The 25,405-nt window shown below is 36.7% G+C and overlaps 1 protein-coding gene across 12 annotated transcripts in view; it reads right to left on the bottom strand.

Moving 5' to 3' along the window:
• Positions 1-25,032, bottom strand: part of ZNF644 (zinc finger protein 644) — a 114,720-nt gene extending 89,688 nt beyond the window's left edge. The window contains exons 1-2 of one of the 12 annotated variants that reach the window (XM_073811250.1): positions 24,731-24,849; positions 23,335-23,939 (exon numbers count right to left, since the gene is read on the bottom strand). The gene's annotated coding sequence lies outside the window, so the exon portion shown is untranslated. Of the gene's footprint in view, positions 1-10,367; positions 11,255-23,334; positions 23,940-24,429; positions 24,666-24,730; positions 24,879-24,899 lie in introns of those variants that run through there. The other 11 variants (XM_033863639.2, XR_012334636.1, XM_033863633.2 and 8 more) reach the window with 11 other exon arrangements.
• Positions 25,033-25,405: the final 373 nt, after the last annotated feature.

The raw sequence follows: 25,405 nt of genomic DNA, 5'->3' as shown, positions 1-25,405 counted from the left end.
AAGTCACCACAGAAAAAAATCAAAGCCAAGAGACAGAGACATTATCCTAATGCTATCATTTGCACTCATTGATTCAAACATGTCAATTCAAATAACTGCAATAATAGCAGAAGAGGTAATATTTATCAACCCACCGAGACCTACTAGAAAAACTGAGCAAGATATTAAAAACCGTCAATTTGATGGCATCAAAAAGTTAACACAACAGAGAAGAATGACCAGGCCAAGATCCAAGACAAGATGGAGACCTGTAGATAGAAACCCAGCACCTGAGGATGCTTTTACCTTTGGGTTATTTGCCAATCCACCTGATTCAGCTGAGAAACTGATCATTATTTCTGACACTGTTGTAGAGCTAGGGGGATCAAATGGAGATTGCAAGGTTCAGAACTGTTGAGTACTATACTAAATGTTACCCAGTATTTGAGTTGAGAACCTAAAGGATTAAACTGTAGTGAACCAGAAGTAAAAAAAAAAAAGTTCTTACATGCACTGCAGCCCCACCTGAACACATCTAGGTGGCCAAATAAAAATCTCAGTCCTTAAAATTTAATTAAGGTAAACCCAGACTGCTGGAGACCTCAGGTGTGGCACGAATAAACAAAAATTATCTCTGGAGAAAGATAACATCACCAAAGGGCTCAGAACTGAGGCATGGAAAAGCAGTTGTAAATTTAAATGGAGAAAGCATGGTAGTGAGAGAAACAAAAAAGGAATATAACAAAAATTCTCAGGGTAAACTTTGCCCAAATCACTGGATGACTAATAAACTATGTATGCACAGAGGAAAACTGAAGGAGTTGAGGGGGAAAAGTTGACAGAGGCCAGAGAGAAAGCTACACTTGAAAAACAGAGCTTTACTGTAAGTTTGATGCTGTTTCGACAGGGTACATTCAACTGTGTACAGTTTAGGCAGCAGGAAGCTGAAGCCCTACAAGGTTGAAGTGTCAGAGGACAGAATCCAAGCCCAGCAGAACAGCTGGGAATTAGTGGAATCTCTAGAAACATGTAAACCACAATCAAGCTTCAAAATCTGACTATAAACTTCACACAAGAATTCTCAGAAGAACATTAAAAGAGTCCAGTCACTAAAATATATTCATAATGTCCAGTTTTCAAGCAAAAACTTCATGATATGCAAAGAAACAGGAAACAGTGATCCATACTCAGGAAAAAAGGGGTGTCAGTAGATATAATTCTGAGTACCCTGAATATAGGAGTTAGCATATAAAGAATTCCAAGCAACTATGTTAAAGTATGTTATGAGAATTAAAAGAAAATACATTCAAAGAGTTGACAGAAACTATAACAAAGAAAAAGCTGATAAATAAAATAAATGACATAAAAATTCACCCAAAGGAGGTGATTAGAGATGGCGGAGGAAAGCACTCATGAGCTAGAAGACAGGGCAATAAAACTGTCCAATCCAAAAAAAAAGAAAGTAAAACGACTGAAGAAAAATTAAGAGTCTCAGAGACCAGTAGGACAATATCAGGCAGTCCAAAATAGATGACACCCAACTCAACACATATGTACAATAAGATGTAACGGAATGCGAGAAGAGTAAAGAAGGTACAAAATAATTTCTGCTGAAGAAATAATGGAAAAAAAATCTCAAATGTGGTAGAAAACATTAACTTATACATACAAAAATCTCAACAAACCCAACAGGATAAACACAAAGAACCATTTCTACATATACATCATAGTCAAGCTACTAAAGGCCAACGAGAAAACCTCGAGTACAGCCAGAGAAAAGTGATTGGTTATATATGGGAAATGACAATACAAGTAATGGTTGACTTATCACCAGAAAAAAGTGGATACTGGAACATCTTCTATATCCAGTGATACTATTCTTCAAAAATGAAAAAAAGATATTTTCAAATAAACAAAAAGATACTTGTGGCTAGCAGACAAAACCAACAGTTAAAAAAAAAAGACGGGGGGCTTCCCTGGTGGCACAGTAGTTGAGAGTCCGCCTGCCGATGCAGGAGAAACGGGTTCGTGCCCTGGTCCGGGAGGATCCCACATGCCACGGAGCGGCTGGGCTCGTGAGCCATGGCCGCTGGGCGTGCGCGTCCGGAGCCTGTGCTCCGCAACGGGAGAGGCCACAGCAGTGAGAGGCCCGCGTACCGCAAAAAAAAAAAAAAAAAAAAAGACGGGGGAAGGGGAGAAGTAATAAAAATAGTTAATCCAAAAGACGGCAAGAAAAGTGAGAAAAAGAATACAACAGTCCTAATAAATAGAAAGCACATAATAAGATCACTCACTTAAGTCCCAATAACCAGTAATATTATGAAATCTAAATAAATTTTATGTTATAATTAAAAGACTAAGAGTGTTAGATGGGACTGAAAGTAAAACAACAATGATATGGTGTATACATGAAATACTTCTAAAACATAAAGGAGCAGAAAAATTTAAAATAAATGGTTGGGGGGAGAAAATGAACCACACAAACACTAACAATAAGAAGGCTTGTGTAGCTATGTTATTATCAATAAACGTAGATTTCAAAGCAAAAAAGCATTACCAAAGATAAAAAGAATCAATAATGATAAGCGGTTCAACTCATCAGAAACATGAAACCATTCTAAATTTGTGTGCCCCTAGTAATATGGATTCCAATATGTAAACCAAAAATCAACAGCAACACAAGAAAGACAAATCCATAATGGCAGCAGCAGATTTTAACATACCTCCCTAATTGAACAAGCATGCAGAAGTTAAGCTGGTGCGGATGCAGAAGTTTTGAACAACATGATTAACAAAACTGACTTAACACAGCAGTCCGCAACCTTTTTGGCACCAGGGACCAGTTTCATGGAAGACAATTTTTCCACGGACCGGGGGGCAGGGGTGGCGGTGGGTGGGGGGAGGAAGGGTTCAGGTGGTAATGTGAGCCATGGGGAGCCGCAGATGAAGCTTCCCTCACTCGCTGGCCACTCACCTCCTGCTGGTCAGCCTGGTTCCTAACAGGCTGTGGACCAATACTGGTCCACAGCCTGGAGATTGGGGACCCCTGACTTAACAGACACATGTAAATACTGCACCCCAAAACTGCAGAATACACATTCTTTTTCAAATACACAAAATATTTACAAAACCTGCTCAATAAACGTAATAAAAGGTATTCAATCACATTTGCAATCAGGGAAATGGAAAATAAAACCACTATGAGACAGCACTACACACCCTCTAGTATGGCTAAAATTAAAGATTAACAATATAAAGTGTTGGAGAAGATGAAGTGCAAAAGGAACTCTGTTGATGACTATAAATTGCTACAAACACTTTGGGAAACAAATGTTGAATGTCTTCTGAAATTAAACATAAATACACTCTAAAACCAAGCTATTAAACTCTTAAGTATTTACTAAATATACACATGTGCATGTGTGTACTATGAGACACGTACAAGTTAATGCATAGCATTATTTACAGAAGCCTAAAAATGGAAATAACTCAAATTTCCATCAAAAATAGAATGAATAAACCGTGGACTATTCACATACTGTACAGCAATAGAAGTGAATGAATTACAGTTATATGCAACAATAGAACTAAAGCTCATAAACAAAACTGGAAAAGCCAGGACCCATTTACATAAATTTCATTAACAGAAAACATTTCAAAAATATGTTTTTTAATAGTAAAAATATAAAGCAAAAAAGTTAGTACCAGAAAACGTAGGATGGTAATACCCTAACAGAGAAGAAGAGGTTTGGGAAGAAGCAGAGTGGAGGATCTGGCAATGTTTTCATTTTTGACAGTGGGTGACTAAGCAGGTATGTACTTTTGAATACTTAAGTTGGACATTTTTTCCATGCATTATTCTCAGCATTTTTTCCACAGTAAAAATGTTTCAAAACTAAAAGCACAGACATTTAAGGCTTTGAATTTTTCCGTAAATAAGGCACTAGCATTATCCTATAGTATTTTGTTTTTATTTTAATCAAAGTTATACAAATACATATTTTAAAAATCAAATAAAGCATGTTATGAAAAACAGCAGTAAGTCCCCCCCCACCAATTTCTAAACAATACAGTTATATCTTGATTTTTCATTTTGCATCTGATTATTTCCAGTGTAAGAAAAGGACTTACCCTCTTATATCCCTCTGTAACCTCCCCAAATTATTCCATAGCCCTACAGGAAGATGGCTAATAGATTTTTTGAAAGTGCAAAAGCAATTCAATGGAGAAAAAATTGTACAAGAGCAACTGGATATATGTGGAGAGAAAAAACAAAACAAAACACTGACTTAAATCTGACATTCTATACCAATATTAATTCAAAGTGGATTATAGGTATACATGAAAAATGTAATATTATTAATCTGGTAGATAGAAAAAAATTATCAGGCTCTAAAGACAGAAAAGTATTCTTAGAAATAACAAATGCATGATCCTTAGAAGAAAAAATCTGATAAACTGGACTTGATCAAAATGAAAATTTTCTACTCTGTGAGAGATCCTGTGAAGAGGATTAAAAAGCAAGTGACAAATTTGGAGAAAATGTGTGCAAACTACATACCTGACAAAAGACTCATATCTAAAACATGAAATAACTTTGGGGACTTCCCTGGTGGTCCAGTGGTTAAGAACCCGCCTTTCCAATGAAGGGGACATGGGTTTGACCCGTGGTTGGGGAACTAAGATCCCACATGCCGCAGGGCAACTAAGCCCGCGCGTCGCAACTACTGAGCATGTGGGCCACAACTAGAGAGGCTGAGTGCCACAACTACTGAGCCTATGTACCACAAATGGAGAGAAGCCCACGCACTGCAACAAGGAGCCCGCATGCTGCAGCAGAGGGTCCCACATGCTGCAACAGAGATCCCGCATACCGCAACTAAGACCTGACGCAGCTAAAAATAAATATTTTTTAAAATGACTAGTGTGTTAAAATAAAATTATATATATAAAATAATTTGGAAAACTCAATGGTAAGACACCAGCAAAAATACCAAAATAAGGAGATTCAAAAATCGTCTCCATAAAACCAACAAGAACACTGACAAAAACAGAGTCAACGTTTTCCGAACTCTAGAAATTAACCAAAGACTTGCAGCAATCTGGGGAGAGTTTATTCAAGAAAGGTGGCTGAATCTTGATGAGACCAGCAAACTCTGTGGCATTTATTTTGCCCTATTCCCATCCTCCCACCCTAGTGCCACAGTAGACTTGAAAGCCAACAGTCCACAGGCCTGGTGAAAACCAGCAGCCTGGCAGTTACCTGAGGGGGGCAGAAGAGGGTGAGAGCTCCTTCACTACTGCATTCTCAGAGGGCTGTCATTATTTGACATGTCTGGTGGTTTCCTGGAAGACACCACTCCCAAAGCTATCTTAAATTTGACCTAAGAGGGCACTCAGTGCAAAAAAAAGCCTTTCCCCAAGGGCATTTGTCAAAAAACGACTGGAAAAAACTGTATCATGTTACAGCTGACTGAGGCAGTGGATAACAGATAAGACCAACAATAGACTAACCAAAAAGCTTAAAAAGAAAAACTGGGGGCTTCCCTGGTGGCGCAGTGGTTGAGAGTCCGCCTGCCAATGCAGGGGACATGGGTTTGTGCCCCGGCCTGGGAGGATCCCACATGCCACAGAGTGTCTGGGCCTGTGAGCCATGGCCGCTCAGCCTGTGCGTCCAGAGCCTGTGCTCCGCAACGGGAGAGGCCATGACAGTGAGAGGCCTGCGTACCACAAAAAAAAAAAAAAAAAAAAGAAAAAGAAAAAAAAAAAAATTGGGGCTTAGAAAAGCTCCAATATATTCCTGAGAATCTAGATGGTCAAATGTGTGCCCAGAGCTGCACACATGCTCTAGGTTGTACACATACTCAGGAAAGGCCTGAGAAGGTCCTAAGTGCTCACCTCCGGCTAACCTGGAAGTTCTGCACAAACCGGAAATGAAGGGTAAGGCAAAGTTACAAATTTACTGGCTGAGTGCTGAAGGTGTTCCCCAACACACACACACAGAGCCTCTCAACAAATACTGGGAGACTTACTGGTCCCAGGCGTTTAAGGAAATCACTGTCCAATTATTGGCTGACCACTAAGCTAACTGAGTAGAGAGACTTCAGTGGCCATACATAGCAAAGACTACATATTTTACAGAATTAGTTCTGAAAAATCACTAAACAAACAACAACAAACAATAACAACAACAAATGCTGGGGAGGGGAGAATATCTAATCATCAGAGCTGCCACATTATTTAAAATGCAGTTTTCAACAAAAAAATGACAAAACAATAAAAAAAAAAAAGTATGGCTCATACACATTAAAAAAAAAAGGCAGTCAAAAGAAACTGTCTCTGAAGAAACTCAGACATTGGACTTAGTGAACAAAGTTATAAATCAGCTTTAATATGTTCTAAGACCTAAAGGAAATCCATGTCAAAGGAACTTAGGAAAGTATGGATGTCTCACAAGCAGAAAATATCAACACAAGAAGATTTTTGAGGTGATAGAAAAACTCTGCATCTTTATAGGAATGTAGGCTATAAATGTATATACATTTGTTAAAAATATACAGAGAGTTTGTGCATGTAAATGTGTGTAAATTTAACTTTAAAAAGTCAAATTCAGGTCTGTAGAAAATAAAATGTGTATAGTTCTTGATATTGGTAAAAAAAAAAAGAGAGAGAAATCATGAAGGACAAAACTGAAATTCTGAAGCTGAAAAGTACAAGAATGAAAATGAAAAATTCACTACAAGGTTTTAGTAGCAGATGTGAGCAGACAGAAGAAGGAATCAGTGAATCTGAAGATACACCAATTGAGATTATCCACTCTGAGGAGCAGAAAGAAAAGGAAAAAACAAAACAGTGTGCCTAATATTCCTGAAGGACATCATTAAGAACACCAATACAGAATGGGAGTCCCAAAAGAGAGGAGAAAGAGGGGAAGAAGTAATATCTGAATAAATAATGGCTGAAATTACTCCATATTTAATGAAAAACATTAATTTAACACCCCAAAAGCTCAAGGAATCACAAGTAGGACAAACTCAAAAAGATTCACACCTAGATACTTCATAATCAATCTCTCAAAAAACAAGGAGAGAATCCTGAAAGAAGCCAAGAGATAAGCAACTTGTCATATAGAAATACTCAATAAAATTAACAGCTAATTTCATGTCAGAAACCATGAAAGCTAGAAGACAATGGGAAGACATATTCAAAGTACTGAAAAAAATAAGACTGTCAACCAATAATTCTGTAACTACTTTCCCAAAATGAAAGAGAAATTAAGACATTGAACAGGTAAAAAAAATGAGAGAACTGTCTGCTAGCAGACCTGCTGTACAAGAAATATTAAAGGATGTCCTTCAGGCTGAAATCAAAGGACAGTAGTCAGTAACTTGAGTATGCCTGAAGAATTAAAGGGCATGTAAAGGTAACCTGATAAGTAAACATAAAAGACACTGTAGGGCTTCCCTGGTGGCACAGTGGTTGAGAGTCCGCCTGCTGATGCAGGGGACACGGGTTCGTGCCCCGGTCCGGAAAGATCCCACGTGCCGCAGAGCGGCTAGGCACGTGAGCCATGGCCGCTGAGCCTGCGCGTCCGGAGCCTGTGCTCCGCAGCGGGAGCGGCCACAAAAATGAGAGGCCCGCGTAACACAAAAAAAAAAAAAAAAAAAAATACACTGTCATTTAAAAATCTGTGAGTCTTTTTTTCTCCTATTGGATTTAAAAGACATAGAAAGACAATTTGCATGACAATAATAGCACAAAGGAAGACAATAATAGAGGAATAAAGGAACAACAACAGAAAAAATCTTAAGACATATAGGAAACAGCAAAAGGGAAGACATAAAATCTACCTTATCAGTAATTATATTAAATGCAAATTAATTGGGCATTCCAGTCAAAAAGCAGAAATTTGGCAGAATGCGTAAAAGAACACAATCCAACTATATGCTGCTTACAAGAGACATACTTCAGATTCAAAGACACTTTAGAGTCAAGTAAATTTAAAGTGAAAGGATAGAAAAAGATGTACAATGCAAACAATAACCAAAAGACAGCTAGAGTGGCTATATTCTTATCAGATATAAGATATTAAGAAAAAAATCATTACTAGAAACAAAGAAGGACATTTTATAATAAAAGGGTCAATTCATTAAAAATTATGGATGAACTATATAAACATATATATCCCTAACAACAATGCCTCAAAATATATGAAGCAGAAACTTACAGAATTGAAAGGAGAAACAGACAAAAACAAACATAGTTGGAGACTTATATGCCTCACTTTCAATAACGGATAGAACCAGACAGAAGATCAACAAGAAAATAAAAGACTTGAACACTACAAACTAATTAGACCTAACAGATAGCTACAGAATACTCAAGGAGAGCAGAACACACTTTCTTCTCAAGTGCACATGGGTAATTCTCCAATATAGACCATACGTTAAGCCATAAAACAAGTCTCAACACATTTAAAAGAAATCAAATCATATGAAGTATGTTCTCCAACCATAATGGAATGAAACTCGACATTAAAAACAGAAGAAAATTTGGAAAAGTAACAAATATGTGGAAATTAAGCAATAAACTCCTAAATATTCATTAGATCAAAGAAGAAATCACATGAGAAATTATAAAATATGTTGAGATGAAAAAAACACAACACAGTAAAACTGGTGGGATGAAGTGGAAGCAGTGTTTAAAGGGAAATTTATAGCTATATATGCCTACTTTAAAAGATATCAAATCAATAACCTAACCATCCATCCTAAGGAAGCAGAAAAAGAGCAAATCAAACCCAAAGCAGACAGAAGGAAGGAAATAATAAAGATTACAGCAGAAATGAAACAGAATTTTTTTAAAAAATAAAGAAAAATCAATGAAACCAAAAACTGGTTCTTTGAAAATATCAACAAAATTGACAAACCTTCAGCTAGCTACTGACCAAAAAAAAAAAAGACAAATTACAAGCATACCTTGTTTTATTGAGCTTCGCAGTTAGTGTTTTTTTTTTTAACAAACTGAAGGTTTGTGTGACCCTGCATCAAGCAAGTCTATCAGCACCATTTTTTTAATAGCATTTACTCACTTTGTGTCTGTGTGTCACATTTTGGTAATTCTTACAACATTTCAAACTTTTTCATTATTACATTTGTTATGGTGATCAGTGATCAGTCATCTTTATGTTACTATTGTAACTGTTTGGGGGCACCACAAACCATGCTCACATAAGATGGTGAACTTAATAAATATTGTGTGTCCTGACAGCTCCACTGACTGACTGTTCTCCCACCTCTCTCCCTCTTCTCAGGTCTCCCTATTCCCTAACGCACAACAATATTGAAATTAGGCCAATTAATAACCCTACAGTGGCCTCTAAGTGTTCAAGTGAGAGGGAGAGTAAATCGATGCGGCAAGCTTCACCGTTGTCTTGTTTTAAGAGTTGTCACAGTCACCCCAACCTTCAGCATCCACCACCCTGATCAGTCAGCAGTCGTCCACACTGAGGCAAGACCCTCCACCAGCAAAAAGATTACAACTTGATGAAGTCTCAGATGATGGTCAGCATTTTTTAATAATAGAGTTTTTTTAAACTAAAGTATAGACACTGTTTTTAAGACACAATGCTGTTGCACACTTAATGGACTTCAGAATAGTGTAAACATAACTTTTATATGCACTGGGAAACCAAAAAGTTCATGTGACTCACTTTATTGTGGTGGTCTGGAACCAAACCTAAAATATCTCAAGGTGTATTACAATCATGAATGAAAACGGTTTTAATACTGGCTTTATAATAGGAAACAAAAAATTATAAGGGAAGCGTACAACTGAATGGCAACGAATTAAGAAATCTAAAAGAAATGGACAAACTCCTAGGAAAAAAACCAAACTACCAGAACTGATTCAAGAAGACACAGGAGGGCTTCCCTGGTGGGGCAGTGGTTGAGAGTCCGCCTGCCGATGCAGGGGACACAGGTTCGTGCAGCTGTCCGGGAAGATCCCACGTGCCGTGGAGCAGCTGGGCCCCTGAGCCATGGCCGCTGAGCCTGCGCGTCCGGAGCCTGTGCTCCGCAACGGGAGAGGCCATGACAGTGCGAGGCCCTCGTACCGCAAAAAAAAAAAAAAAAAAAAAAAAAGAAAGACACAGGAAATCTTGAATAGATTGATAACAAGAGATTGAGTAAGTAATGAAAAAACTCCCCACAAGGAAAGCCAGGACTAGCTGGCTTCTCTGGTAAAATCTACCTTTAAACCAAACGTTTAAAGAATTGACACCAATCCTTCTCAAACACACGAAAATAAAACTACAGATAAATATCCCTTACGAATAAAGTCACAAAAATCCTTTCTATATCTTGTGTGTGTATTTTCAGAAGACATACCATCTAGATCCCTTTGTCCTCCTCAGGAACTGATTATTCTTCAGACCTGCTGCACAGCCACATTCCTTGCATCTCCCTGCACAATCATCATTTTCTCCTGTACTAAATCCTGTTTCCTGGATCCCTCCTTTTTTTGATTTACCCAATCGTTCCGATAGAGCCCATGTACTCTACTAACTTCCTGAGATACAGTACATTTGAAGTAAATATTCTAACCACCTCATGTTTCATACTTTTAGCCTACTCCCACATTTGACAGCTTGGGAAGGTACAGAATTAGTAGTCTGGAAATAACTTTCCTTCAGGATTCTGAGGCATTATTTCATTATTGATTGAAATAATATTAATAATATTAATATTAATAATAATCCAATGTTACTGATTCCTAATCTTTTATATGCTCCATAACCAAAAGCTTTCAGGATCTTCCCTTTATTTCTGGTGTCTGAAATTCCATCATGATGTACTTTGATATGGTTCTTTTTTTTTCCAGTCACCATGCTGTGCATGCTATGAGTCCTTTTCATGTGGAAACTCAAGATTTTTGTTCAATTATTTAAAAATAATTGCTTCCATCCATTTCCTCCCATTCTGTAATTCTGATTTTTCACATGTTGAACTTGCCAAGAGTGATCCTCTAATTTTATCTTCTCCTACTTTACATCTCTTTTGTCTTACTTTGTGGAAGATATTCTCAATTTTATCTTCTAAACTTCAACTAGAAATTTAACATCCTAAATTTCTAACTCTTCTATTAAGTATTCCATATTCTATATGTCTAAGAAAGAGATTGTCTTTTTTTTCTGAGGACTGCTTTTTTATAGCATCCTTTCTTATTTCAAAGATACAATTATCCCCTTACTTGCAAAGATATCAGTAACTTTTTAAAGTTTTCTTTTAAACCTTAAATAGAAAGTTTTAAAACTTAATAGAAAGTTTCTGTTTCCTTCTTCTCTTTCTTATTGTGGTTATCCTAAAATGTTTAATGATCCTTAATCTCATATTTTAAAATGAAACACCTAAAAGTTGTCTAGTTGATGGACCTAGAGATTATCATACTAAGTGAAGTAAATCAGAGAAGGACAAATACCATATGACATCACTTATATGGGGAATCTAAAATATGATACAAATGAACTTATTTACAAAATACAAACAGTGCCATAAACACAGAAAACAAACTTATGGGTTGCGGCTGGGGTCAGGGGAGGGATAGACTGGGAGTTTGGCATTGGCAGAGGCAGGCTGCTGTGTATGGAATGGATAAACAACAGGGTCTTACTGTGTAGCATGGGGAACTATATCCAGTATCTTGTGATAAACTATAATGGTAAAGAATCTTTTTTTTAAAAAGTTGCCTTGAAGTTCTGTGTTAATGGGTAGGTGTCAGTGTGAGATGATCAGCCTGATGATTTCCCTAGTGGATCCTTATCTATTATTATCTGTTGGTCTTTTTTCCTGACAATCAGTTTGCTACAGCAGGATGAATCTTCCAATCTCACATCTGGGGGAAGAAGTCTGATACTTAGTATTCTCAGAACTAGGAGGAGAAAAGAGACTGTGGATGATTCCCAGTTCAACATGTAAATTTCTACTCAATTCTCTGTTTTTGAGTATGACAGACACCCTTAACCTGAGCTTGCCTACTGTTCAAGCACAGAGGTTTTCCCTTTGAATATCAGAAAAGAAACTTCGATAAAGTTTCTTGGCACCATGAGTGTTGTTAACTTGTTATTAACTCTTAGACAATTCTTTCAAGGAACCTGTAGCCACTAAATTCCTGAAGTACCCCAGGGTTCAACAGCATAATTGTAGACCACTCTAGGCCTTCCCCACTGAAAGTAGAAAGTTGAGTAGAAAGTAGAGCTACGAAGTTGTTGCTTTCCAGCTTCCAAAGTTTTACTTCTGTGATCAAATTTCCAGTTTTCTTTGTCCTTGACAGCCTATGATTAAAAAAAAAATTACTATAATTCTAGTAGGGGTTTGATATCAAAGAAAATGGTTATTTAATCCACCATGTTTAAAAAGATATTCATTTCATCAGTTTTGATGTGTCATGTCTTCACTGTTGTTCCTTTTTAAATAGTATGAAATTTAGGCTCAAGTTCCAGTAGGATACAGAGTTTTAATCGTCCAAGTAGTTACGATCATTTTGGCTTTAACATCTAGCTTTTCTATACTGTAGTCAAAAAATATTGACCTATATAATTTCTCTTATTAAAATTTCAAATTCTCAAGCCCAAGACATTTAAAAAAATTTTTTTAATTCACATAAATTGGAAAAAAAAATGTGTATTTCTTTATTGGGAACAAAGTTTGACATACACCTATTAAATAAAGCATATTGTTATTCAAATCTTTATAGCCTTTTTGTTTACTTGATCTATTAAAATCTGAGAGTTAGTCTCCTGAAAAGACTGATGTTACCAATTTCTCTAAAGAAACTCTACTTCATATGTTTCAGTGCTCTGAGTTCATCACACAAAAGCTCAAGCCTAATATTGCTTAGTGGTCCTAATTTTTTATTAATTAAAAAATTCCTTTTTCTCATTCAAAGGTTTTGGCCTAGAAAAGTTTTAGCCTTTGCTTGATATGAATGAAACTTGCAAGTTTTAGTTATCATTTTTGCCATTTCTTTATTTCAAACATTTGTTATTTTTACTTAGATAAAACTTTTATAAAACCACATATCAAGAATTTTTAATTCAATTTGTAAAAGGGGAGGAGAGTGGGAAAGAAATCAATTCCAATTAATTTAAGAAAAAGCTGTTAGAAGGGTACTGGGTAATCAAATTTGACAGGAAAGTTGGTGAATAAGGCTTGGAAAATGAGATAAACCAGGAGATGATTAGGCGAGCAACGTCACACCAAAGGACACCTACTTAGGAAGCCATTTGTATCACTGTTAATGGCAATGCCACCATTAAGACATTCAGTTTCACTGCATAAGACTTTTGTTTCCACCACAGCCGCTGACGGTTACCTCTATCTCCTCCTTTACTGTATGAGCTGTTTCAGTTGGATCAATATATATGGAATAGTCAATTTGGTTTCCTAGTTTCCAACCCATTTAAACTGTTGCCTCTCCTTATTTATGCAGTGATTTTTCATGGCTTTTCAGCGTGCAGAGACCCATGGCAGCGAACACAGGTGAGGATAGGTCTATTTCCAGTAAGTTTGCAGCCACAAAAAAGTATAAATAGGGAACTATTTAAGAAAGAGGTTAGGGCAGGGCTTTCAAGCAAGCTTCCTATTCCCAAACCACCAGTTCATCCAATAATCAAGGAAAAGTAGATTGTTCTGCTGTCATCTATTCTCACCCACTCTATCTACATAGAAACCCCAAATTTCAGAGAGGTGGATGAAATCTTTTTCCCACCCATGGTAGGGGGCAACCTATTCTCTTCTGCTTTAGCTGATTTGCTTCCACAGGTAACTTGGATGGAGTCAAACGTACCTCCCTATTTTACCATGGTGCCAGAAACCGCACTAACTTCTTTACTAACCAAAGTTAAGTCTATACTAACTGTGAGAGTGGTTACAATATAAGCTTGTTATAAGACTAACATACTGTCTTAAAACTCCAAGACTCTATTAACTCCTAAACTCTGTTCTATTTACTAACTCTAAAAAAGGCAGAAAAATACTTTTAAAATTATATTACTTTTATAATTTTTTCATATTTTCTAATTCCATTTTAAGAATAATGGTATTCATTGTAAGATAACAGTATATATACATTCAATTTAAGAACTCTTAAAAACTCCAGTAAAGACAAACATATTACATCTTAAATATCCCAGAGGGAACTACATTTTAGGGATCCCCCTCATAAAAGCAGTGTGTTCTCAACTGTCCCCAATTTTTAAAACAATATCTATTTTTTTAAAATTTAAACACTGGTAGTCCAGGTATTAATTTTTGTTATCTTTTGTTTTCATACCAACTCCCATACCAATTAGAATGTCTCTTAAACCGTGGCTTAAATGTACTATTATAAGTCCAAACACAGCAATACAATTACAAGCTCTTCTTACTATTCATCTCAAATAGTTTTTTAGTTGAAAGTACTAGCAATTCAGAAAATACCACTATAGCAAAACTTTCTTGGGTTTTACTTAGTTTTCAAATCAAAGGTTTTTTAAAAAGCTCATAAGTTTTTTTTTATAGGATAAGGCAAATGTACAATAATACCTCAATCGGTATTAATAACTTACTTGCAAACTGTGTCTCCAAGTAAGTTTATTTTCAATACCAGAAGATAATAAAATGGTTCCATTCTTATTTTATCTTTGCACTACAAACTTAGGAGCCACATTTTTCGCCGTTTTATTTTAAAACTACCCGTTCTTATTCCTAATATACCCTCCCCGCCATTCACCAAGCTGATAACCTCTAACTGACCTTACTCACTTCAATCGCTTCTCTAATCATGTTATATCTGGCTGCTGATCTTTCTCATTTTCCTTCATGTATTTCTGTTCAATGGCCTTTAGTAGAATTCCTTATTTCTAATCCAAACTTTTTTAGATTCCTCCAGCTCAGGCCACAACTTTGTAAGTTTTATTTTTCATTACATTCATTTAAAATAGATGCTACTTCAAACAAGGAAAATGCTTGTATTCCACAAGATCCATCTCTGTACTTTTTAACATACCCTCCCCCTAGCTGATACTCCCTACCCTCTCCACCAATCTTTACATAACACTTCTTCAAAATCTAGATTAAAAAGTATTTTTCCCAAGAATCTTTTCCAGTCTTACTGTATACTGTTCATATGATTTTGTGTCAGTCCAGTAATTCAAATATTTCATTATTAAGCACTCTTTAAGTTGTACCTTAGATAATGACCTCTTTGGAGCAGGAACCACATCATTTGCTCTATGTATCTGCAGTCTTACCCTAGTGTGGTACTAAATGAATTGTGTATAATAATTAACCCAGTTAAAATAAGTGAAGGTTGGGAGAAATACAACCATGGAAACAAGGTTTTTCTGAATACAAAAAAATTAAATCTCCCAAAACAAAATTCAAATATAACATTCATTTTTTCAAAACAACACAAAAACATAGAACATACCCTTAAATATTTTTTTTTCTACACACAGAAGTCAGGTCTTAAAGCTATAATAACATGCTAATTGTTTTGTTTGTAATATTCTAACTCTAGCCCAAAAAAGCTATTATATAAAGTCTTAATATTTTATAGATAATAAACTTTTTCAATGTCTAATCTAATCAATTTTACTTTGGCCTTCTATACTTCACAAATACAAAACCTACATAATAAAAGTTCACAGATGAGGTTTTATTTCTTCAAGACAACAATTAAAATTCTTGGAGCAAGAGTATATTAAGCAAACTTGGTACAAATTCCAAAAAACAAAACTTCATATAAATACTTTCATTCATAAGCTCAAAAACATTCACAATTCAAACATTAATTAGAAAGTATTTTCATGTCCACTTCTGCACAATTTACAAAACATATTCCTCAAAACTTGGCATACTGGAATGTGATGATACATATTTTCATTGTTATGTACTTTTAACAACTTTATTGTAAGTGATACATATTTCAGAAAAAAATCTTTCTCCCAAAAGCACCAATTGTTACACTACAATAAGGCTTCCAGTGCTCAATAGTTATGAAAAACAATGCTGTAACCATTAATCCCATTTGGAAAAAAATGACTCAAGCACTACAAGAAAAAAATCATGATCAATAATTCCATTGCAGATCCATTTACAAAGTGTCCTTCATGGATTTTAACCATTCAAACTTTTGTGCAACTGTCCTTAAGGGAGCATTCTCATTCTTTACACATAAATGGCAAAATCTTTCTGGTTGAGAGTGGATACTTACCTGTAAACAAAAGTGCACCAATTTATTCCTCCCCCTACAATCACAATCAGAAATACTCAAATACCTTATTAAGTAATCTGAAATGCCTGAAAGCTAACTTACATAATGCCTAGAAGCTACTTAATAAAGACGTTCCAAAAAGCAGCTATATAAGGAGGCAATCCAAGATCTCTTCTACCTACTTCTTGGCTATATGCCTAGAGAATACTGTAATGAAAGCAAGCCAGACAACTATGGTATCTATGGAAGCAATTCAAACCCCTGCATTCTAAACAAATTTTCTGGTCATTAAAACTAACCTCTAAAAAGTTACTATTAATGAAAACTAAGAAATATCTCTCTGATGTTGGTATATATCACACTGGGAAAAAAAAGCAGGGCCACAGTACCAACTACTTATCATCTGATTTACCTCCAAATTCATCCAACAATGCCAATGATAGAAAAGAAAGAGACAGATTCAGGCATCAACTCTCACTACCCTTGGAAAGGGCAAATATGCCATAAGCAAGTTCAAGAATAAGCCAAAACTATTTAAGATGATGGAGATCAGAATATGTTTACTTCTTTGAGAAAGAATTAATAAGAAGGGGCACAAGGCACCTTTTTCAGTGAAGAAAATGTTATGTATCTTGATCTGGGTTGAAGTTACCTGGGTATATTTATTTGTGGCATTTCACTGAGTTGTACTCAAATAAACGTTGTGCACTTCAATATATGTAAATTATATATAAATAAAACATTTAACAACAAGTCACCAATAATGGTAAAATCTATAAAGCTTTTCTCAATTCTCATCCTTTTTCATCATTCTCTATCATATTTCTAATCACAGAACACCAATATTCCCTAAACGCAACTCTTTCCCCTTATGAGACCCACAAGGCTTTGTTAGTATTCTGCCAGCATTTTTCTTTTTCTGCCTCATATTAATTCACTTAAATGTTAATTCAATATTCATCAAGTGCTCATGTGCAAGACATGGATTAGACACCCTCCAGCATTTATCCAACACACACACACACACACACACACACACACACACGTAGAAACCAAATTCCCTAAGCTGGATTCAAGCCACTCTATTATCTGGTTTCTAATAATGTCTCCTACTTTAATTCCCATCACTTCTTTCTGGGAATGTTCTTCCCCAGCATACTATTTTCTCAACTATCCTTTAAGACTCAGTTCCATTTCTACTTTACCCTTTCTCCATACTTGTATAGAACTTACTGTCTATATCTGCACTGTCCAATCTGTGATTAATGAGCACTTGAAGTCTGGCTAGTCTGAACTGAGATATGCTTTAAGTATGTAATACACACTGGATTTTGAAGACTTGGTGTGAAAAAAAGAATGGCAAGTATCTCAATGTGTACATATTGAAATGATAATATTTTGGATATACCAGGTTAAATAAAATGAAGTTAATATTAATTTTACTTATTTCTTTTTATTTTTTAATGTGGCTATGAAAATATTTAAATCACATTGTGGCTCAACAGATTTCTACTCGGCAGTGCTGACCTATACAAGCGATTTATAAATGTCCCACAAATTATCTTTTAATATATGGCCTCCACCCAATACGAGTGTAAGAAATTCAATATTAAGCTTTTCTCTTTTTATATATTAAAGATTATTACATTAAGAATTATCAATAATAACTAAACAGTTGATTTAAGTACCTATTTAATTTTAATATCAACTTTAAAGGTTTTTAACAAGGAAGCTTAAGACATTTCAAAGCGTAAAAATATTTTAACTTCTGTTTTCATATGGCTATAAACTGAAAATGTCACCTACATTTTACATATATCCATTTTGAGTTAAATGTCTCACCAGAAAGGATAGATAGTAGTATTAAACTCGTAGAATTTCTAATCCCAGAGAGTATTAGTTCTTATTAATACTTTTATTATTAAAATATGAGTATTTTAATACTCTAAAATATTAGAGTATTTTTTCTAATTAATTATTTTTCATCTTAGTCACTGAGTAAAGAAATAAGCAGCTTCTATTTTGACCAATATCACTGTATCAATGTCCAGCAGCCAAGACAAAGAACCTTTATATGGTGGTATGAATAAACAATGCGGGCAATAAGACACCACTTGAAATAAGGGTATGCAGAAAAACGCTTCTATAATGTTACGTTTCATAAGGAGGAGACAAAACTTACAACTGTATAAGGTAAAAACGTAGCTATACAGAAAGAAAGGCTAGGAAGGCAAAATAGAAAGGTCTCATCTGTAGAATCAAGATATGCCTAGGTTGAAACTTGGCTGCTCTACTATTTACTATCTACGTGACCCAAGTCTGAGTTTGTTTTCCTGCATATGAAATGGGAATATATATATATCACAGCATAATTATAAGGAATACATACTAGATGCTTAATTAATGTCAGTCTCATCTCCCTTTCCTTTAATACTAATGATTATATAATGGTGAAAAGATTATCGGTGACTTCCTCCCACTTCCTTTTCCAAACAATTGAAAGTATTTTTTCAACAAATATTAAACTTCTAATATTTCATACTCACACCCCCTCCTCATGTGAACTTAAAAGTACTAACTGCCTTTTACAGTTTCTTTTAAAGTTTAAAATTTGTGTTTGTGGTGGGGAAGGTAGGTGGTACAAGAAAAACTTAAAGTGGGAAATAAGTTTAAGACTATACCAGCACAGATATATACAAAACAAAGAGAAGTGTAGAGAGGAAAACAGCAAAAGGAAATGCTGTTTGAGGAAATCCCCTGACTCAGACTAAGTAATGAAACGATAACATTCTTCTCCTCAATCTAGCTTCTGCTGAAGCCACTCCTCACTCTCATCTGGGGTTTCTGTGTACTTTATATACAAATACACATAGCCACTCACCCGCTTCTCTCTACTAATGGTCACCACCATCCTCATGGTCAAGAATTTAAAGGGGAGTGGAGAAACTGAGGATGTTGTAACGAAGCAAACCAACCCACGGGTTGGGAAAGCCCTTCACTCAAATGCACTCACTCCCAATGTATTATTATCATCATCATCATTAGCTGGCAGCCATAAAAGAGAATGTGTTCCCGAAATATTGACCCTGGTTATAGCTTTAGCTGCTAGAACTGGAGATGCCACAATTTGATGACTGTCTCTTACTTCCTTTGTAGATATGGGCCTCAAAATGGAACGTTAGAAAAAGTATACAACTTCAGATCACTCACAGGTGAAAATTTCACGTTACTGTAGGAAACACAATTAAACAATGATGATAATAACTATTATTCTAACAGCTAACATTTACTCAGCATTCATTACATATCAGAAAGCTAAGGACTTTACTACATGAATTATGTAATATAAACCTAAATCTCTATGAAGATTTCTTATTGTTAAATCTACTTGCCTAGTGCTCACACAGCTAGATCTTAACCCCACCAGTTTTACTTCAAGGCTTACACTTTTTAAACCTTATCCTCCCATCCTGCACAAACTATTCAACAATAATTAGGAACCATCCCCCTCCCCAGTAATTGGTGTTTTGAAAATACTAGTTATGTTTGACATCTTCCTCAAGAAATTGATGAAAAGATATTATGCTTTCAAGTAAAAGGATAAATACTCTGGAAGAAAGGATAAAAATGTTCAACCTTCATAAATATTAGATAAATAACTGATATAATACAGGTAAATATGGTTTGTAAACTGAACTTTAATCCCAACACTTTATTAGGTGCTTTTTAATTTGAAATTGTCCTTTTGACTCACAACATATTTAGTTTCCTGACTTTGTACAAAGTCTTTTAAAAGCTGTATTTTCCCATAGATACAGAGAACAAACGGGGTGGTTGCCAGAATGGGGAGGGGCATGGGCAAAATAGGTGAAAGGAATTAAGAGGTACAGACTTCCAATTTTAAAATAAGTAAGTCATGGGGAGGTAATATAATATACAGCATAAGAAATATGGTCAATAATATTATAATAACTCTGTATGGGGTCTGATGGTTACCAGACTTATCCTGGTGATCATTCCATATGTATTTAAATGTTGATCACTAAGTTGTACACCTGAAACTAAAATAATATTGTATATCAACTATATTTCAATTAAACAAAAGAAAACTGTATTTTCAATTTCAATGAACGATATACATTCTAAAAAGCTTAATACCTAAAACATTGTTTATCACTCTAACCAACTTCACTTCTATCACAGTTTAGACTAACAGAATCATATTTCAAGAAACAAATCACTCAATCCATACTTTAAACAAAGCTACCTACAAAATCACAGTTCCAAAAATCCCAAATGAAATGGGAAGGCTACAGCTTACAGACAGAAGAGGAGTTAGGGCAACCGTTAGTAGAGGTACAAGCGAAATCTCTTAGAAACGCTTATCTTAATACAGTCTCGCTTTCCTTCATCCAAGAGAAGTATGCACTGCTGTTGCTGCTACCCTAGCATTTTTCTCCTCTTCCTCCTCTTGAAATCCTCGACTTTTCTCCTCCTGGAAAGTTTATCTCACAGGACTGCTAACATCTCTCAGTAGTCAAAGGATCTTTTATCTTGAATTTAAAGGAACAAAAACATACTAACTCCTCCTAATCACATAAGAGTTCCCAGTAAATTCAGAGAGGATAGTAACTTCACAGTTCAGCTTCAGCAGATCGAAGAAAAAATTAAACAGTACAGCAACTGAGGCCCTACAGAGAATAATAATACACCTTTTTCATGGAGACTCCAGCTATCTGAAGAAAGACCACGAATTGAACTTGGTGTTCTACCTTCTAGGTCTCAAGTGATCTTTATGTTTGGTGTTTTAGTTTAGTTTAGTTTAGTTTAGTTTTAAGAGGGGAAAGAAGAGAAATACTTTAGCCAACCAGCAGGGTGAGCTAGTGCTAGAATCAGTTTGATTATTCTCAGTTTTCTCAAAATTCAATGATATAAATGGGTTGCACTATTAAAAGCAGCTATTCCCTCCTAATAAACCTGAATTAAAAGACAACACTTCTAAAACGGCTTCAGTCAGTGCTACACAATTCTGTTCAATATTTACAGATTCTCTATCTACAAAGCAGACATTCTCTATACCAGATGGATTAATAACAAATAAATGTAAAAAAATTAGAGCTTATTTGAATATCTATCCAAAACATTATAGTATCCATCCTTTATTCTCATGTTTTATTTTACAGACTATCAATTTAAAAATGTTTTAAACATTAAAAAAGAACTGCTAAAACTACTGTTCTTTAAAAATTAGGGCTGGATAATTCAACATTCCAATTTCTGCATTCGGTGCAAGCTATAGTTGCCTTAATATATGTCTGAAAAAGGAGTCATGAGAAAAGCATTCCCACAAGAGTAAGATCCCCTGCTTTCCTTCAGAATCACATTCTGAGAAGAGTCTAAATAAGTAACCCTAAACACTAGTAATATATTTGGGGTGAGAGAAAGATGAACCTGATCTTTTCTAACAACCAATTTCTTTAAATTTTTTAAATTGCAGGTAACCCCACCACTTCAAGTAACTGTCCTTGAGTCTTTCTTTTCTCCTCCTGTTACCCAATACAGTCTCAATTCAACCACAACAAACTTCTCCCTCTTTTATAACTTGAATGACAAATTAAACCTGCAAAAAGTTTAAGGTCTGCAGGTGACAGACTCACTTCATAATTATTGATACAGAGAATCCAGGAGTAATCTCAATTATCACAAAACCAAAGTATAATTAAATCCACTCACATAGTGTTGAAAATTAAGAAATATATCAACTTTCCTAGAAAAATCAATAATTTAAGTGCACCTTAAAAGACCCATAAAAACTTTAAAACCTAAAGACAAATTACCTGTTTTTTTTAAACGTGATATCTAAAGAAGTTAAAGATAACTGTGGGATCCCATCATAAATGATTTTACTACTTGTTGAATTTCCTAACAGATGTTACAGATTTACTACTCAGCAGTAGTACTAGTTAGTCTTAACAAGTTGTTTTTAACAGGAGGCAAAGTGGTATGTCCATTTTTCCAACTAAAACACTATTACAAAATGAAATGCACTAGCATCACTGTTTCAAGCCTCTATCTCATTTCTTACCTAATAACTAGTAGAAATGGCAATTACTTCAAACTTTCCAAGAAGTTTATCAAGCTACCTGTTCTGTTTTGTTTTTCAAATCTCTGAGTCGATTGTTTTGGAAACCTCAGAATTCAAAAGCAACATTGCTTTGAAATTATCTGAAATGTCTGGATTTTGTAACTGATTTTGTTTCACTTTGGAAGTCACTTTAAAAACTAAGTTACCATATCAAGTTAAATAAAAGTTTTATTGTCACAGAATTTCTCATTAATATAATAGTATCTGAATAACAAGTACTCTCAAGCATACTCCCTTGTTTTGTTTTATAACCATTATTAGTTGCAGATAGTCACCTCCTTATCCCAGCAATGTGACCAATGAAAAGACCAATGGGGTATAAGTTGAGAGACAATTTTCCATCATGCCATTAACTTAATCATCTCTGGCCCTTAATATATTGAAAAAGAGAGAGTAATACTAGTTGTTCTCTAAGATTCCTTCTACACTAAAACTATATGATTCAATAATAATTTTGCTGATATTAATATATCTCCTATTCATTAATACAAGAGTGTTCTCTATTAGAAGGAGAAAACCTAAAAGGGGGGAAACATAAATCTGGGAAAAAACAAGGAAAATGAAAGTTTTAAGTAATGTTGAAAAGTTCAAATTCGATTTGAACAGGGATCTAAAGCTAGTTATATAAATGTGCTTAAATATCCCTTCAAGTAATTTAATTTGTTAATGTGACCTAGCCAAAACATTAGTTGTTTCCAAATTTTGTACTTCAAATATTACAAATATACCAAGTACGATGTAGATGTAAGTGCAGTATAAGTTTAAACTGTTAGAAATTCTAAAACTTACACCACCATGATTTTAACAGCAACATACGTATCACTGCATTAATACTAGTCAAGCCTTCGTGTTTCACCTATTAAAATGTCTAAACTAAACTGTAACTTCTTTATAATTTTTTCTTACAAAAACCTATCGATGTAATATTGCTGCCATCTAGTTCCCTGGATACTTACACATATGACTGAAGGCAAACAGCAGGTTTCCTTTCTTTGAGCAATTTGAGTTGTCTATTTTTTGAAATGCTCTTTTTCTTGTGGGACCAAAACTATGTAACTAAACTACTGCAGAGAGGCAATATATTATTAAGGCAAATCTAATCTATCATCCAGATGCAACAAGCCTGGCATTAGTTAGGACTGGCCAGAATAGATGATGGTGTTTTGGTTATTTCTGTTGAATTTATTAACTTGTATACAAAACAGGACCATCATTCAGGCTCTCAATTGTGTTTCTCTCCTCGTTGAGTACTTCTTAATGACCACACAAAATATGAAGTCTAAACATAAAAGTTTTATAACAACTAAATTTATGTCAATATTACTTAAAACAGTTCAAGAAAAGTTTTCCACTAATGTTGCTAAACCATGGATGGATCCCAACACGAGAGTCGTCTGTGGAAGTCTCGTAACAAGAAACCGTTAGTTCCACCACCTAAGTTTCCAATCACTGAGAAGGGTCTGGGACAACTCATCTTCAGGTTCACGGGAGGAGTGGAGCACACCTGCTTTCCTCTGGCAGAGATTAAGCTCCCAGGGACACAAAGGCCAGGGAATCAGACCTGGAGAAGCAAAAAGCTTTAGCTGGACACCCACCAAGCCCCTGGCAACCCAAACACTTTGAGCGATTTACGTCTTGCTGTTACTTCCCAGGAACCTATCGGCATAAGATCTTGCAAAACAGGGGGAGGGGAGGGCTCTGCGGTCCTGGTCCCACGTTAGGGGAGGGGTGTGTACAGTTAACGCCAGAGCCTACGCTTCTGGCCGAGGCAGAGCAGCCCCAAAGAGAGGGGTTGGTGGCTGCTCTCGGACCGCCCCGTTACTCAGTGCATTGCAATGGCGACCGCAAGGCTCCCCAAGCCGCCTGATCTCGGCCCCTTCCCCCTACTGCTCACTGGCTGCTCAGCTTCATGTGACTAAACAAAACCCCCAAGTCTAGTGCCCAGCTCTGCCCCTTTGTGTCCGCTACCGGATCCTCCGACGCCGCCGTGGAAAAGTCCCCCCCTCCCCACCTCCGCCGAGTCCCGCCCCGCGGCGGCGGCCGCCGCTCACCTCAGGCACCGCCGCCCCCCGCGGCCGCCGCGGCCGCCGCCTCCCCGAACCCGGGTCCCGGACTCCTTGTGTAGCACCAACTCCGCCTCCTCGGCCGCCGCCGCCATCTTAGCCTGTGCGGCAAAATGCGTCCTTTTGGATGGTTGGGACCCAGCCTAGGGCGTAGCTCCCCGGGCCCGAGCGCCGAAGGCCGGGTCCCCCAAGTTCCTCCGCCACCCTCAGTCCCGCCGCCGCCACAACCCAGAGGCCCGAAACCCACACAGGTCCCGGCGAATCCGACCAAATAACCCCTGAAACTCACAGTTTGGTGCCGTGTGCGTCAAACCGGGGCGACGTTGGGAGCGCGCGGCGTCCCCGCGTCACACGCCGCTCTGTACGCTACTCGGCTCCAACGGCCCCCCTCCGCTCCCCGCTTTTCGCCTTCGGCCCCGGTTCCCACGGCGCAGGCGCGCTGCTTTCCCGCCTCTTACCGAGCTGCGGGCCGCGGGGGCGGCCAGCGAGGAGCTCTCCGGCGGCTTCGCGCTGGTGGAGCGTCTGGGCCAATTACACCAAAGGGTGCAGCAGAAACAGTGCACCACTGTTCTCGGGTGCCAGAAACCCAACAAGGTCACCTCCCCCAGCGCTGACCTAATCACTCTCAAGGAGGTTCCCGCCCCAAAGTAGGCACGCTCCAAATATGGTGGTGCCCAAACTCTGCAAGACCCAAACACTTAGGCAAGTCTAGGCCCTTTAAGGTGGAACAGACCCATATTTGATTTCCACAATCACGAGAGGGCCACAGTTCCTTTTCTTTCGACTGTTGAGGAAAACAGCTAAAGGACTCGACATTGCTGGTCACAACTGTAGAGTAATGGCAGAAGAAGGTTTCTGGATCTTAAGGGGACCAATTGTTGGGAGATGCTTGATGGACAAGCAGAGCATCAAGTGTAGCATCTCAGTTAACGGAAAAGCCTACCCTAAAAGGTTCCCTGGGTTT

This window comes from Tursiops truncatus, chromosome 1 (genome assembly GCF_011762595.2).
Source record: "Tursiops truncatus isolate mTurTru1 chromosome 1, mTurTru1.mat.Y, whole genome shotgun sequence".
Lineage (NCBI taxonomy): Eukaryota > Metazoa > Chordata > Mammalia > Artiodactyla > Delphinidae > Tursiops > Tursiops truncatus.
The sequence above is the reverse complement of the archived record's forward strand: the minus strand, read 5'-3'. Positions and strand labels throughout refer to the sequence as shown.